General features: G+C 56.3%; 2 long non-coding RNA genes across 13 annotated transcripts in view; one reads left to right on the top strand and one right to left on the bottom strand.

Annotated features, from left to right (window-relative positions):
• The first annotated feature begins 674 nt into the window (after positions 1-674).
• On the top strand, positions 675-11,241 carry LOC147826502 (uncharacterized). Of its 7 annotated transcripts, none has more exons than XR_015439213.1 (5): positions 680-1,659; positions 2,756-2,930; positions 3,069-3,123; positions 3,946-6,871; positions 8,560-11,241. It is a non-coding gene; the product is annotated as an uncharacterized LOC147826502 (long non-coding RNA). The 7 variants fall into 7 exon arrangements; XR_015439211.1 differs by having other exon boundaries at positions 681-1,659; positions 3,401-6,871; XR_015439210.1 differs by having other exon boundaries at positions 675-1,659; positions 2,756-6,871; positions 8,560-8,688; positions 9,290-11,241.
• The window catches only part of LOC106008407 (uncharacterized), a 21,047-nt gene continuing 15,818 nt past the window's right edge, over positions 11,222-16,450 (bottom strand). Inside the window, exons 3-5 of one of the 6 annotated variants that reach the window (XR_015439218.1) lie at positions 16,279-16,435; positions 14,119-14,307; positions 11,222-12,504 (exon numbers count right to left, since the gene is read on the bottom strand). This is a non-coding gene — a long non-coding RNA (uncharacterized LOC106008407). Of the gene's footprint in view, positions 14,308-14,352; positions 16,436-16,450 lie in introns of those variants that run through there. The other 5 variants (XR_015439216.1, XR_015439221.1, XR_015439219.1 and 2 more) reach the window with 5 other exon arrangements.

The following is a 16,450-nucleotide window of genomic DNA, read 5'->3' as shown; positions in this document are numbered from 1 at the left end:
GACCCCTCGAGGGGAGAATTCTTCCCGCTCGGCCTTGTCATCCCTCCTGCCTCCCCATGACAGATTCTGACTGGAAACAGGCAACTTGGGCTCACGGCTGGCTCTGCCACATCGAGCTGGTGTGGCTGCAGCCGTGTCTGTCTTTCTGGGCATCCATTTCCACATCTGTACATTGAAGACGATCCTGAGACCTCGTGCAGGTCCAAGATTCGTTAAAGATGAGAGGGCAGAGGAAGCCCGAGGGGAAAATGGCTTCTGTCCTGCTATTGCTGCTACTTCTACAGGTTACCTTCTCTGACTCCGTCTCCATTCAGCCCTTCATTCAGTAACCATTTGTTGGGCACCTACTGTGTGCCAGGCAATAAACAGGAAGACAAATTCCATGCCCTCTTAAAGCTTCCGTTCTGGCAGATTGGTAAATGTATTCTGAGTGGATAGACAGATAAAATAATTGCAAATTATAATAATACAGGAGATAAAAGGGTTGGTGAGATAGAGTAGGAGGAGGGGATGGCGAGGCGCACACTGCACAGGGCACCGGGGAAGGCATCCCTGAGCAGGGACCTTTCATGGGCCTGGCAGACTGCGAGGCAGCCCGGCAGCAGGCGAGCTAAGGGAGGTGCCGCCTGGCAGAGACAGCGGCCGGGGGACAGGGCCTGGGGGTCGGGGCAGGCGGGAGGCCACAGGGTCAGCGGGCCATACCCTGCCCGGCAGGCCTTGGCGCAGAATGTTGAAAATATGTAAGGCGGCGAAAAGCCCGAAGCAGGCGTTTTGCGGCCGGTCCTCGGCCGGCAGGGTGGCCTGGGGATGTGTGAGAAACGGGAATCCTCGCCGGGTCAGGAACCCAGAACTCTGGCCCGGCTCGGCAGTGGGGTGGTGACAGCCCTCCAGGGGGCGCCCGGATCGGACTTGGGGCTCAGTGGCCCCGAGCTCACCGTGGGAGCCTCGCCGCGCTTCAGCGGGGAGGCCGGTGAGAGGGCCTGCCCACGCCTGCCTTCCCCACTGTGCTGTGAGCTCACGCACATTCCGCAGGGGACCCCGCGGCTGGAGCAGCCAGGACTGGCTGCAGCTGCTGCGGAGGAAGGGAGGGCCAGGCCGGCCGGAAGACAGGCCCTGCACTCGTCCAGGAGCGGGGGGACCAGCTGGGCGCCCAGGGCTGAGGGCGAGGGCAGCGCGGACAGTTTTGCCTCTCTTCAGAAGGAAAACGACAGCAAGACTCGCAGGCTGGGGGCACGCGGGGAGCGGGGTTGGCACCGTGTCGGACGGACAGCGCGCGGCGCGTTAGCCCGAGGCCTGAGGCCTGAGCTTGGCGGCGGCCTGCAGCCAGAGGACGCGGGAAAGGGAGCGGGCACCGGGAGCGCCGCTTCTGCGTCTGCCCGCGAAACCTTAGGGGGACCGAGGCCTCCCTGGCGCCCAGCACAGCCCATCCAGGCCCGGGCGGCTCCTGGCGGGGCGCGGCCAGCAGGGGGCGCGCCGCACCCGGGAACGTGCGTGGCGGGCGCCCGGCAGGGGCCGCCCAGGAGGAGGCCGACTGCGGATGCTGCCGCGCGTGGCTAGGGCCCCTGGATCTGCAGCTCCGAAACACGCGTGAGCTTCCGGGCCCCCGATCTGACAGGAGGCCCAGCAGGGCAGCCGGGCAGTTTCCGCCTGGCGAGGAAGGTGACCGGGACTTGGGTCCGGCGGGGCGGCCGGGCTGGGGTGCTCGGCGGACCCTGGGCCTTCCGGCTCTCCGCCCGCAGGCGGTCCGCGCCTGGGAGCCAGCGAGCCTGCCCCGACACTGGGCCCGAGCAGACCTCTCCCGCTTTGGGGTGGGCTCGGGCGCTGCGCCCCTCCCGGGGCCCGGGAAAATGCCTAAGCACAGCCGGGAAGGGGTTGCCTTGGGCTTCGGGCTGTTAGTCCCCTTTGCCTTGCGTTCACTACTCGAGGGGCAGGGAATCCTCTGCGATGACACTGACGTCCTGTGGGCTCTCCCCCCCTCCTCGCGTTCCCACTCTGTCACCGGGGCTCTCTGGAGACGGGGTCCGGTGACAACGGCCCCCTCGATCCCGCCTGGGAGTAGGAGGAAGGGCTGACCCCCACCCACACCCTTCCCCTCTGGGTGTCGCCCTTGCCCCAAATGGTGGGACGTCCTTTCCCCAGAGAGCCGTTCCCAGGGCTCTAGCACCCCAAGGAGCTTCGAACTCTGTCCCTGTGCGGCGTGGGGTCACGACTCAAGCAAACGTCCGCGGGACCTGAGACGCCAGTGGCCTGGTGGGGCCCCCAGTGCAGGCCGCTCGCTCTTAGGGTGGCTGTGCCCAGCCAGCGGTTGAGGGCTCCACGCTGCAGTCTCTCCTGCTTTCGGGGAGCCTGCAGCCTCGGCCCACTCTCCCCCTCCCCCGCTCACCCACCGCGTGGTCCCCGGAGGAGAGGCGCGAGCTCCTGCACCAGCAGACTCAGGCGCCTCCAGCTCCTCCTGAGGGCCCCTCGCCTTTCCGCCTGCACAGGGGCTGCAGTGAGGGAGGACGGAGACTGCGGGGTGTTTCCCGGCCCTTCCCCTTGAGGTCCTCGGCCAGGCCCTGCCCAGGCTGAGTCTGCTCCTCTGAGCTGCTGCACTACACAGGTCCCGGGTGCCGGCCACCGCTTTGAGCCCTTTCAGTCCAGGGCAGGGAGCCCTGGCCAGGCTCCAGCCTTGGGCCTTGGCAGGCCTTCTCTTGCCTTGCATGGGCCCATCTCAGAATGGCTCTTTGCTAAGCACATCCTCTTCCGACTGTCCTAGCTTGCGAATGTCACCTGTCCTTGGCCTCTGACTGGTGTTCCTCTGTGGCCTATGGATGCTGCATTTATGTTCCTGGTTGCTCTGTGAACCCCATACTGAGACGAGTCCCCTTCTAAACATCGCCAGGGTCCAAGAGCTGTCTGATCCTCCCCAGCCCTGACTGTCTCAGCTCCAGGTTAGTTACAGAAACACTCACCTGCCCTCCTCTGCTTTCCCCCCTTCCCACTGGTCAGCTGCGCTGTGGGCAGAGTTCCAGCCCCCCCCGACCTGCTCATGTGTGACCTGCCTCTCTCACCTTCATTTCCCCCATCAGGCAGGTGGGGACAGCGCCTGAGTGGTCAGGAGGACCCGAAAGTCCTCTGGATGGGGTAAGCGCAGTGTGTGCCGGGCTGGTCTCAGCTCCCTGTCTTTCTTGCCCTTTTGGATACTTGGTGTCCTCCCCTCTCAACACTGAGCCGGCCCTCCTGTGACTCTCCCAGTCTTTACAGAAACCCTTATTTCCTGGGCACGGTGTAGTCAGAGAAGAAACTGTTACCTAATTCTTATACCTTAGTTTGCTTATACCCAACAGCTACTGTGAAGAATAACAAAAAGAAGCTTTAAATTCTATTGTTATTTATTTATTTTTTCTATTCTTATCTTCAGTATCCTATCTGGTACTGGATTTTCACAGTGCCACAGAAGGGGGCAGAGAGAGGACAGAAATCTGTTCTGACCAAGCCACGGGAGCAGTCGGACAGAGAATTTGACACGAGTTCTAACAGGCTTGGGACAGAGAAAAGTATATAGTCCTTAAGACTGTGTTCCTGACTTCGCAGTGGATTCGATCAAGACTGTGGAGGAAGTAGCTGGGAACAGTAATTAGTCCGAAGATTTAGGGAGAACTGTGGCTGTAAATTCTCCATGTCTGACCCTCTGACAGTTTTTTGAAGAGTCGGTTATATGATTGCTCACGTCTAAACTCCTGGGAATTTTAGGAAAGGCACTCAGGAGAAGTGTGTGTGTGTGTGTGTGTGTGTGTGTGTGTGTATGCCATTTGCAAAAAATTCAAGGGTGCAATTATACCATATCCACAGCTGAACACATTTTCCTGATGCTTCATTGATTTCGTAATTTTATTTTCTCAAGAGTTCCTCAAAATAGCCATTTGTGCACATTTGTCTTTTCATCTAATTTTATTTTGATAATAGTTGGAAAACACAGCCAGATGCTTCCTTTTAAAAAATCTTCATATTGACATCAACATCAAGATTAACCCTCAGACTCCCGAAAGTCACTTGTTACTTCAGGCAGCAGTGAAGTTGGCCGACTCTTCTGACCTTGGGCGGCAGTGGGGCCTGAACCCTGGCCCGCCCACGGAGAGCTGCCGCTGAGCCCCTTTTCCACCTGGCTCCCCGGGGAACCACAAGCAGACAGACTTCCTCCTAGCGTTAAGTAACTACCCAGGCGTCAGTGGGCGCAGTGCCGTTAACTGGTCGCCCTTCACAGACAGGTGGAATTCTCCCCACATTCTTTACTGGAACCTAAATTTGGGGGTGTGCTTTCCAGAACCTTTGCTTTTTCTATCCACACACACAGAAAGTAACCATTTCTCCCTGCACCTGTTTTCCTTCTTTCTGAGCCGAGGCCTCACTGCTGTTTGTCATCCAGGGCTGGCCTCGAACTTGCAGGCCCACTGCCTCCGCCCTCTGAGTGCTGGGATGGCAGGAGTGCGCATGCTGGCCTTTTCCTGCTTTCCCGTTTTCCCTGGACCTGCATCTCCAGGAGCCCCAAGCCCGGCTGGCGGCCCGGGGCTGTGCAGCATCTCGCCTTCCCCGGGGGGAGAACGTCACTGACGCCCCTGAAAATGGCTTGTGAGGGAGACCACTTTGTTTCCATTTCCGGTCTGTAATTTGCAGATCTTTAAGAAAAAGCAGCGAAACCCCTTCCAGGACTCTGTATTCGTAGGATTTCTGCCAGAAGGATCTCAAGATCGCAGGATCCACCTGACGGGACGCAGAGAGGCTCGGGAGGAAGCGGGCGGCCGGGTGGGATCCGCCCCAGCCCCCTTCCACCACACCGAAGAGCCAGGTCCTTTGCTGCCTTGCTCAGCGCCCGCTTTTCCGGCTCCTGTCTGCCCGTCTGTCCTCTTTCTGTTTAATTCACCGCTGGTCACTTCCTGCTCGGCCCCACGTCTAATCGGAGTGTCCGGCAGCGGACCAGCAGCCCTCCTCGCTGACGCTCCGGCCCAGCGAGGAGCGCAGGCCCCAGGCAGCTCACATCCGGCACATCCCAGGGGTGAGGCGAGGCCTGAGCCCTGCCTTGGCTGGAAGAATCGGAACAGCGCTGAAGACAGCCCCATCCTCCTTTAAAAACAATTCTGTACGGTGCAGTGGTGCGTGCCTGTAACCCCAGCACCCGGGAGGCTGAGGCAGGAGGATCCTCACGAGTTCAAGGCCAGTCTGAGCTACATAGTGAGATGCTGTCTCAAAAGACCAAAAATTCTAGCATCATTGGTGGAAGATGATAATCTCATTTTGTTTTAATTTTTGACAGTATAAAGAATAATTTTCATATTTACTAGATTTGTCTTATTTAATTTCCCCTTTTGCTTCAAGCCAGTCTTTCTCGGTTGTACGCTCTTTTGCAAACCCACCTTGGCTACCCAGGGACTTTCTACTTTGAATTTCTAAAGAGCCAAAGCCAACTGCGGATGTTTACCGAGCTTGTGCTGCAAAGGAGTACAGGGGAGCGCTCCGTGCGCCCCCGTTACGCGCACCAAGCAGCCCGGGGTGCTGCTCGGAGCCCCCGGAGGAAGGCTCGGGCTGTCAGGCCTGCGGTTAGGAGCCCTGCCTCGGCTGCCCTGGGTGGAGCTGCTTCCAGCACCATCAGGGATACCGCGGGGCAGTGGAGGGGCGAGGGGTGCAGACCCCGCTGGTTCCAGCGGCCGCCCTGAGCAGGGGACCCTGGATGTTGGTACTGACAGGAGGCCCTGAGGGCTGAGCGCGCCCGGAACGGGGCAGCGCCGCGGCTCTGACCCGGGCTCACTGGCTCGCACTTAGCGCGCAGTTCTCAGGGGGCAACGAGACATTTCCTGCTCAGGTCCCGGCTGCGGAGGGAGTCCCGGGTGAGGGATCTCCCCGAAATGCCAGGCTGAGAAGGCCTCAGACGCTCACAGGGGAAGCCCGCGGCCTTTGCCCTCGAAGGAATTTGGGGCAGATTCCTTCTCCCAGTCACAGTTCCTTTCTTGACTGACCAAAGCTGTAGTTTGACTTCCTTCCTGGAACTCTGCCCTCTGCTGTTGGCCCCGCTGGCCCCGCTGCTATATCCTCATTGGTGGGTCCCTTTTGCCTATAAACCCTCAACATATAATGGTTCATCTTAGGACTTTTCAACGTTATGCTACTACCAACGCCACAAACATTCAGGAGAGACTGTGCTTGGAGTGCTGATCTCTGTCTGTCCCTCGGAAGCTGCGCCATGACCCTCCTCACTCCGGGCTGGCCAGTGCAGCTCCCCACCAGCCAGGACCCACAGTGTGTCTGGGCTCTGCTTAATGGGTGAGCTGTACCCAATGCATCTCCAGTTTATGCTTTTATCAACGTAGGGTGGGTTTATTAGGCTGTAAGTCAAGGAGCAGCTGTCTTTGAGATGCCACTGTTAGGGGCAACCTGCAGATGGCCCTGTGAGGGGCAGCAAGTGGTGCGGCCCATCCTCCAAGTACCCAGGCATCATGGGGCACCTGTAGCAGCCACTTGACCTTCAAAGCTGTGACAGTGAATCTTGATGGTCAACTTGCTTGGCTTGAGAGAGTCCTAGGAGATTAGTCAAGCAGAGCGTCGAGTGTCCCGGTGTCCCCTTAAGTACTTTGTCTGGTCCCTGGCCCCTGCCTCTCTGGTCCCACCCTCTGCTTCCCAACTGCCATGAGTTGAGACGCTTTCCTCCACTTCCACCATGATGTTCCTGACCCGGAGCCAACTGACTGTGGACTGAACCTTCTGAAGCTGTGAGCCAAAATAAACCTCTCTTCCTTTCAGTTGCAGGTGTCAGCTGTTTGGTCCCAGCACTGGACAGGTGACAAATATAATGGTATCATGTAATGTCGGGACTGGCTAGAAAAGTCTGAGATCGCCCAAGGTGTGCATGCATGTTCGGGGGTCTGCTTTGGGTTTTCAAGTTCTGATGGCCTTGCTTCCTGTGTGTGGATTCCACACTGTATTTTGTTGTTGTTGTTGTTCGTCTTCCTTGCTTGAGTGAAACTGAGTGAGTTTCTATTAGAGGGATCCAGAACTTTTATCAGCTACTTCTTAGTCAGCCAAGGAAACTCTCTGAGGACATAATCCCTTGTGTCTCAGTCTGTAATGCTGTTTGGTACAGTGTAGCTCCTTGATATTTACTCCTTGTTAACGAACATTTAATAAACTGAGAATATTTGTGACTTGTGAATTGGGACTGAACTTTGTTTTGTTAGGAATTGAGGTTGTATGGCTATCGTGGCAATCATTCATTTGTTTATTCACTGACATTAATACCAAACTGAAAGATTAAAAAAAAAGTCCAGGCTGCTAGGAAGGCTGAGACAGGAGGATTACAAATTCAAGACCAGTCTGGGCAAGTTAACTGAAACTTGTCTCAAAATAAAATTAAAACTAAAAAGGGATGAGGATGTAGCTCAGTGATAAAGCACTTGTCTAGTTTGTACAAGGCTCTGGGCTTGATTTCCAGCACTGCAAAAAAAAAAAAAAGTCCACTGCCTAATTAAGGAGGTTTCCTGTCCAGTGAGACAGCACTTCGACAGAGAGATCACTGTTTGACTGGCTAGCATAGCCCACGTTCTGTGTTTCCTTCCTGTGTCTGGGGGGCTGGTTGCTCCTTTGCGTAAGCCCCAAGGCTCTGGCAAGCCGGGAAGCCCCGGCACTGCCATTAGCCCAGGGCCAGGTGGGAGCCCCCGCCACAGGGATGGTGAGCGTCCCTTTCTCCAGCTAAGGCGCCAGCTCCCCACTCTGTTCTCACTGTCCGCTTGCAACTGGTTGAGGACACCTCCCAGTCTTCCTGGCCGTTGGTCATGCCTGAAGCCCAAGAGGTGCCCAGCAGTCCAGATATGCACATGCAGGATTTTTAGTGAAATCCTGGAATCTCTTCAGTCCCCATTCCCAGATTTCATAATGAGCCAGCATATGTTCAGATTTAAAGGATTTCCCTTCCCTTTGCTCTCCTGTCCCAGGTGGAAGCTGGTAACATCCTTCAGCCAAGCATCTACTCTGATTAATGAACTTTTAAATTATGATTATGAATTATTGCATGACTAACATATCCATGTAATATCTTCTTTTTACCACTGACAGTGCGCCATGCACTGGCTTAGTCCTGGGGAAAACGGAGAGGCCAGCGTCTTGGAGCCTGGGCCAGTGGGTGTTTCACAGAGTGACCCAGGGTGCAACCCACAGGAGAGGGCAGGCTCAGGGGCAGCGTCCCAGCAGCCCATGCAGTCATGCGGAAGCCAGCGCCGGAGGAGAGAGCTCAGTGCAGACAGGCAGAGAAGGCGCGGGTCAGGGAGCACCAGCCTGAGACCAGTGGCCACACCTGAGGGACAGGGAAGGAGGAGAAAAAAGGGGCCAAACTGTCGCCTTTCCAAAAACAAACACTGGTTTGAACCAAAATAACTGGCTGTGGGTGAGAATCCCATGATCAAAACAAATGCCCCAGTTGTCACTGAACTGGAAACTGTTTTATTGATGTCAAGATGTTTAAAAATAAGAGTGGGATTCTAAAATAGGCCTATTCTCCCCTCTGTGCTTTTTCCTCCCCTGGGACGGGAACTTCAGACAACCGGGGAGCCCAGAGTGTCTCTTCAACACCAAGGAAGAGCCAAGAGGCACTGTCTTGTTGGAGACAACAGCTAAAAGCCTGCAGAGCAAGGATCCGGGGGCAGGGGCAGGGAGCAGCTGCGGCAGGTGAGTCCAAAGCCCAATGGATGAGGACCCGAGCCGGCGGCTCAGCGTGGGTGTCTAGCAGTGCGGTCCTCAGGGTGGCAGAGTGGCAGGGGGAGCATTTCCAGTACCAGGCGCCCTCTCATTGAACCTGATGGAGCTCCCCGTGGTGGGACTGGTAGGATCGGACCAGGTGAAACCCTGCATCCAACAATCTCACGTCCCACGAGTGTGCCCACTGCACAAGCCTGAGCCTGCGTTTCCCCAGGGCCCAGCGGGAAGATAGAAAAAGCCCCGCTCGCACCAGTGGGCACAGCTGGCAGCTCCGTCCTAGCGTGTGGAGGACAGGAGGGAGCGAGCGAGCGAGCTCTCCACTCTGCTCCCCACCCTAGCAGGTGTGCTGTGCACAGAGTCTGCTGCCCCACCCTTGCCCAGGAAGGGACTCCCCAAGACTCGAACCCGTGCGGCCGGTGCTGAGCCAGCAGACCAGGAGGGGGCAGGGGTACTGGGTCTTCACTCCTCTTGTAGGTCCGGGCTCACATCCTACGGCAAACTTCCTGCCTCCATCACAGGGGACAGACAGACAGGCAGGCAGGCAGACGGCAGTGATCCGCTTTCTCAACAGTTCCAGCGCAGAGTCCTGTGACCCGCTGTGCAGTGCTGGACCTGACCGATCGCTCACAGCCCTCCTTCCTTCGGGCACGCCTTTGCACCGAGCTGCCTTCCCAGCCCACCCCTGTCAGCTGCGTATTCTGAGACGTTGTCTCCCTAAGTCACTGAGTTGCCCAGGCTGGGCGCAAACTTATGATCCTCCTGCCTCAGCCTCCCAGAGCACGGTGAAAATAGGCCTGGCTGGAAAGTATCCTCTACATGCATCATCTTCACTGTCCTCTCAGCAGCCCTAGATCAGGACTGCTTCGTCATCTTGTATTCCAGATGGGGAGACGAGGCACAGAGATGAGTTCCCGAGGCAGGGAGCCAGCCGACTCGAGCCCCACACTGGGGTCACAGAGCATGCTGGTCGGCGCCAAGCTCCTGTCGGGCCGAGGGGCAGTGTGGAGAGCAGCTCTAGGGTCAGCTCCCCTGGCTCACAGGGCCGGGGCGCCCCGGGGGATCCTGGCTACTCCTCCCCAGAGGAGAAGGCTGGGCAGGGGGCCTCTGCTCTCTACAGCGAGATCCGGAGGAGTCCGGACAGAGGGGAGCGTTCTCTCAGTCTGGTGTTGGGCCCCAACTTCAAAGCCCAGGGGTCATGGAAAGCGCAGGGAAGGCCGTGCTGCTGAGAAGGCCCTGCGGGCTCTGGGGTCAGGGAGAAGGCAGCCAGCCCGTCTGCAGCTCCCTTGCTCTCAGGTGTAAAGTGCACGGAACTCCCTGGCTCTGCACTGGTGGGCTGGAGCGCTCACACACGGCAAATCCTCAGCCCAGTGCCTGGCACACGGCCTGTTCTCAGGCCCCATGGGAATCTCGCTTCTAGGGCTCTGCTAATATCAGTCTGGGGATTCTGCCTCTTAGGCCAAAGTCTCCTCTGAATTCTTTACTCCCTTGTTTCGGATGACAAGATCCAGGACTTCTTTTAGTACCTGTGGTTCTCGAAGTCCCAGGGCCCTTTTCCACATCTCACTTTGGGCTTGGTGCCGTGGCCAACATGGCCAGGGCTCTGGTGCTCACCTCTTCCTCTCCAGGGCTGCAGAAATAGGGCCCCTGCACCCTTTGGCCTGCAGGGCTCCTGGGCCAGGCTGCCCCTGCTAGAGGTCAGGCCCGCTGGCTTCCCTAGGCTCTGCACCGATCGCCCAAGCCCACTGCCTCTGGCGGGCCTGCCGGGCGCAGCCCCCAGAACCCAGCCCCTGCTGCCTCCCTGAGAATCCTGCCAGAGCTCTCTACTGCGACACCAGGACCTGATGACAGCAGCAAGTTGGGTTCCTTTTTGTAGCAAATGACAAGAGATCCAGCTGAAACAAACATAAACCACTCTGTGATAGAAAAGTCAGGGCGCAGCAGGATGTGAAATTGCCAACCAAATTATCAAGTCTGTGCCCGTCTTTGCCCTCTGGTGGCTTCATTTGGCCAGAGCTCCCCAGTCAGGCGGCAGAGGCAGCTCACCTGTGGCTGCCTGCGGTTCCTCTCGGGCATTGCTCCTCCCACATGCTTGCCCTTCGAAGCAAGGTGGTGACTTCGAAGATTTCTCTACCAGTGGTAGAATACCTCTGCCTTCTCTCTGAGGTTGGGTGTAGCTAGTGATGCATTTCATTGAAGGAACATGGTTGTGAACCACAGGACATCAGTTCTGAGCCTTGGTCTTAAGATCTCCATTTGCCCTTCTCCACTGCTGGTGGGAGTGCAGACTGGTGCAACCACCGTGGAAATCAGTATGGAGATACCTCAAAGAACTAGGACTGGAGGTCCCGTTTGACCCAGCTACTCCCCTGCTGGGGATCCTCCCCAAAGAATTAAAAGAATCATACCACAGTGATATATGTGCACCCATGTTCACAGTGGCACAGTTTGTGATAGCTAAAGCTTGGAAGCAACCCAAATGCCCATCAACTGGAGACTGGATCAAGAAAATGTGTTTTTTTTTTAATAAAATGGAGTACTACTCAGACATAAAGAACAAGAAACTAGAGACATTTATGGCCAAATGGATGCACACTGAGGCCATACTCTTAAGTGAAATAAATAGGACACACATGTGTAAATACCAAACAGTTTCTCTAGTGTGAGAAACTGACAGTGTAAATAAGGATTAAAACATATAATAGATAATGTGAAATAGGAAGAAAAGGTCCAAAGGGGTAGGGGTGGTGGGAGGGGAAGGGGAAAGGGAAGAAGGGAAAGGAAAAATTATGAGAAAAGAAAAAAAATGGAAACAAAGTCTATGTAAATAGGGAAGGGTGGAGGGGGTGAAGGGCGAACAGGTAATGGGGAAGAAATAAGAACCAAGATACGTCGTGTACAGGTGCAAGCACCCAATGAGAAATGTAAATGAATTGTATACCTAAAGTGTACCAATAAAAGAATCTAAGAAAACAAAAGATCTCCATTTGCTTTTCCCACGCTTCTGGAATCACCGTGAGCGCGCGGCGGGTAGCTCGTCAGTCCAGGGGGCAGGGAAGGCCTCCAGAGGGGAGCTACCAGCTAGGCAGGTGCAGTCGGCCACAGACGCAGGCGGGGAGGCCGAGCCCCAGCCCTGGGTGTGACAGTCAGGGCTTCCCGGGCTCGTCACGCGGGGCTGCTGTGGCCAGAGCTGAGTGGCTCCCACCTCACCCCCAGCACCACCATCGAAGGTCGCTTGTTCTTCCGGATGTGCCAAAGAAAACGCCGGACGGACGCAGTCTGAGCGCGGCAGACTTATGTGCACTGGGAGTGCGGGGAGAGCAGGGAGGGAAGCGGCCACCTAGCCCGGCTGGGAGTGAGGAGCAGCAGCTCCCACCGGGTCGGGCGGCCAGGCCGGCACGGAGGGGAGGAGGCGGAGCGCGGCGGCGACTGACTCCTCACGCGTGCAAAGCTCCGAGTTAAACCCGGCACTGGGGTTCTCCTCGGCGAGGAAGGGCGGAAGTCCAGGGCGCGGGCGCACTGCCGCGCCAGGGTGGAGTCTGTGCAGTGTGTGCGGTCCGCAGCCCAGCGGGCCCGTACCTGACTCCTCTCTCCCGCCGGGATGCGTAAGGTGGATCTGCCCGGCTAAAACCGCTCACGTTGCAGCGCAGCCTCTCTCCGCGGGCCGTCTCACCGCAGCCTGGGGGACTCGTGGTGGCCTGAGGGGCTGCTGGGCCACCACTGGCCCATGCCGCAGTCCTCAGGGACACTCGTGGGCCCTCACCTCCAGGGCAGCCTGCAGGCCGGGTCCTCGACAGAGAGAAGACAGCATGTAACAAATGTAGCCTCTTTGCCTGCTTCCTGGGGTTCTGAGCTTTCTGCTGAATCGACTTAAAATGAAGCTGATTTTAAAATTGCCGCGGCTACATTTTGCTTTCTTCCTCCAGACCCTGCCTTTCTGCCTTGAGCTTTGTTCTGCTCTGCTTAGCGGCTGCAGGGTGCCTGCCTGGCTCGGGTGGGTGCTTTTGAGGGCCCTGCTTGGGGCGGGGACCTCTGCCCTCTTCTGCCTTCTCCAGTCCCGAATCTGCACAGCCCCTGACTTTCTCCAGGGGCCTGACAGCGGCAGAGAGGAGGCTTTATTTCCTCCCCACAGGGCCACCTCCCCTCTTGCAAACGCCGAGCCTCCCTGTGGGGCTGGAGGGGCCCTGGAGGCCGCCAGGAGCGCTGGTCGGTGTGTCAGCTCTGGCTACACCTGGGGCGAGACAGTGGCTGCCCTGAACACAGGCGGGCTGGCTCCGGGCAGCTCTGTCCCTGTTCCAGGAGGCTGTGACCCGCTGCCGGGAGTGCAGGCAGCTGGGGAAGCTGGCCCGGGAGCAGGCCTGGCCCTCGGGGGCTCCTCGCGGGTCTGGGAGGTGAGTGGGACCAGGCTGGGACTGTGATGTGATCCGGACAGCCCCAGAGCCCCCCTCGCCGGCCGACGTTAGAGGAACCTCTGCGTGTGGACGAGGCCCGTGCCAGTCCTCACGCTGTCGTCCTCAGCCCGAGGCACGCTGCTGCTGAGGAGCTGCTCCTCGTGCCATGCTAGATTCTGCCCCGGGGCCGGGGCACCCAAGGGCAGCTGTGAGGCCAGAGAGCACAGGGGCTTTGGCCTCTGCCCTGGTCAGCTTGCTCCTGCCACAGCAGACTGTTTCGTCTCTGGCTCTCTCAGCCCCGCTAGTGTGAGCCCTCTTACTCATTTCTCTGCCCCATGACTTAAAAAATCCTCCTACTTTAAAATCAACAGCAAAAATGTCTTTTTTTTTTTTTTTTTAAACAATCCCAGCTCTGTGTGTACAATTTGACTCACAACAAAGAAAAGTCAGCCGCTGTGTCAGTAGGGGAGATTCCGTCCCACCTAAAGGACCGGTTTTGCCTTTGCAAAGCTAAGATTTTAAAAATGACCTCTGCCCTCGCAACGTAAGTAACGTAAGGTTAACTTGAGGCACTGACACCCGTGACTTGGCTCATCCTGGAGCGTGTGCACACGCGCGCGCGCACACACACGCACACACACACAGGGAATGGCATGTGCGTGGGGCCAGTAACCTGGTCATCTTTGTCCCTCAGTTAGGGCAGGATGGGTGAAGGGTGAGAGAGACACTCATTTAGGAAAGGAAACCCCAGAGGAGACCCGCTAGGTCTCGGTAAAGCTGGTATTAGAGGAAGGGCAGAGAATGATGAGCCTTTAATCTGCTTAGCTTCCCACTGCTGAACAGCTCAAGTGCTCCCCAGGGTGACAGCCTTGTGAGGCGGTTAAGCCCATGAACTTGGGGTCGTCCCGTCGGGTCTGGGCCTTGCCTGTCACTCACTGGCTGTGTGATCTTGGGCATGTTTTTAAACTTCTGCTTCAGGGGGGTTGATTAGATGGTGGTGGGAAGCACTCACATTCCGCCTGGGACTCTGGTTGCTTTTGCGTTTTCGGTGGTGATTGAAGAATGTGGAAACATCTTGAGGCGGCTGACCCAGAGAATGGGAAGTCTGAGGTTTCTGCTCCGACAGCAGGAAATGCCAAACAGCAGAAGCCAAAAGCAGCATCAGGCTGGTGGGAATCACCGGGGAGCTGGCTGAGGGGCCCTGGAGAGGAATGGCCTCAGGTTAGTGGGCCAGCCGTGGGAGGTGGTGAGCAGCCCACGCCTGCAGGTGTGTGAGCAGAGATTCCGCTCCGAGAAGGGCGAGTTCACGCCTGCTACAGATCCTCTCTCTGCTGAATCTCTGGCTCTTCCACTTGCTAACGTGTGGCTGGGGCCACTGAATCTCTTGGACGCTGGGTTGCTGGGGTGACACACCTCAGCCTCCCTCTTACATTCATGCTCCCTGTCCCCTTTGCTGCCGCTCCCAGCAAACAGCTGCTCACCATGTGTCAGGCTGTACTAATGCTAAACGGCGGAGATGAGGTATGGACATTGTCTTGAAAACACTGTGAGCACACAGTGAGGAGGTGATTATAAAGCCACACCCTCGGTGCCCCGACAGAGCCGGAGCCGGAGCCCGGGAAGAGCAGCTAACCAGAGGGCGTGAGGTGGGGAAGGGACTTGGAGAAGGCTCCAGCCTCCAATGCTGGCAGAGTTGGGTGGCAGGAGGATTTCCCACAGGAACCTCAAACACACCCCAGGGACGTGAAACAGGCTGGTGAGCAGGCAGCGGTGGGGCTAGAGGCGAAGGAGTGAGGGCTGAGGAGTACGGGCGTGAGTCCCGTGAGTCCTGGAGGCCCGTCCCACTGTCCCACCGGGAACACTGCTGGGAACTGAGGGCGTAAGCTCGCCACCCACTGGCAGACTTCGGAGTCGGGGGTCGGGGACCACAGGTGAGCCAGGCCCTTGTGAGGCTGCCGACGGTCCAGGGAGGGATGCCCAGCGAAGCTCAGAGCAAATCCAGAACTGCCCCCACATGGAAAGGGTCATTATCGTTTTGGTCATACTGTAACATTTAGGTTTGGGGGACCCAGTATCAAAACGGGCCTCCTTGTCACTTACCCAAGCGATGACAGTAAAATCCATACATGCGGTCCAGAGAACTACAAATGGTACTTCTGCTTAACAAAAGCCTTTAAAAAGGCAATGAAACTACTGGCTTGAAAAATAATTTTGCAGCTGGTTCTAGGATACAAAAGACTGGATTTGGTGCCATTGGAATGAACAGGGGTGAGAAGGCACAGTATGAGTTTACGAAGGCAATTGGGCAGGTGATACTGCGCATACATCGTCTAATGGGTTTGGCCCCAGAGGGCGCTGGGGATGGCCCAGGTGTCTCATGTGTGCTGAACTGTTTTTGTAGACACCAGCGACATCATCATCTCTATCTCTGTTTTCCCAGAATATTTTGGTATTTGACATTGTGGCCAGGATTGCCCTACCTGGGGGATGCTGGGGAGTGTCTCCATGCAATGTGGTGTCTGCTTCCAGTGCTGTTTATGGCTGAGCTGAAAACAGTCTTCGAAATTAACAATAGATATGCGTAAATCTTCCTCAGTTACCTAGCAACTAATACAAGTCAACCTGTGGAGGCTCACAGGGCTGGGTGGAGGGAAACCTGTTTTAGGAGCACTTGTGAGTGTTTTAATAATACTTGGAGGTTGCTGGAAGGGAAAAAAGAAAATTAACATGACCAATTAAATGTTAGAGTTTGGTTCTGGTTTTTATTTTAATAAATATTGAATCAAGTAACAAAAACCACTCGTAAATCTCCAACATTTATAGTAAGAGTGAGGGTTTCACAAAGACTGGAGCTAAAGACTGGAGTCATAAATGAGCTATGTGACCATGTGAAAAATAAGAGGTGACTTTAGAAGAATCCTACTTTCGCTCTCCGTTCCAGGCTGCATGGGGTGATGGGCACTTGGACCAACCAGGTTTGTGGACTGTGACACCACAGGAATGGGCCTGGAATCAACGTGAATTTTTCAAATGGAAAACATGGGGCATGCTAGTGTGAGAAACATGCATGCACACACATACATGCATCTATATCTATATAATATTCTCTCTGTGTGTACTTCAGCAGTGATCAAAAATACAGTGAATGTTTAAATTTTTAAGAAACTATTACCTTAAAAGACATTGTCAAGGTCAGTGGGATAAGTGAGTTCAAATGGAAGTGGAAGCGGGGGCCTGGTGCTGCACACCTGTAATCCCAGCACTTGGGAGGCACGCTGAGGCAGGAGGACTGCTGCAACTTCCAGGTCAGCTTGAACCGCACAGAGCCCCTGTCTCAAAACAAA

The sequence above is a fragment of the Heterocephalus glaber genome, unplaced genomic scaffold (genome assembly GCF_053883595.1).
Source record: "Heterocephalus glaber isolate CG9 unplaced genomic scaffold, H.glaber_assembly_v1.0 deba00001472, whole genome shotgun sequence".
NCBI lineage: Eukaryota > Metazoa > Chordata > Mammalia > Rodentia > Bathyergidae > Heterocephalus > Heterocephalus glaber.
Note: the sequence above shows the minus strand (reverse complement) of the source record. Positions and strands in the feature narration are given on the sequence as shown.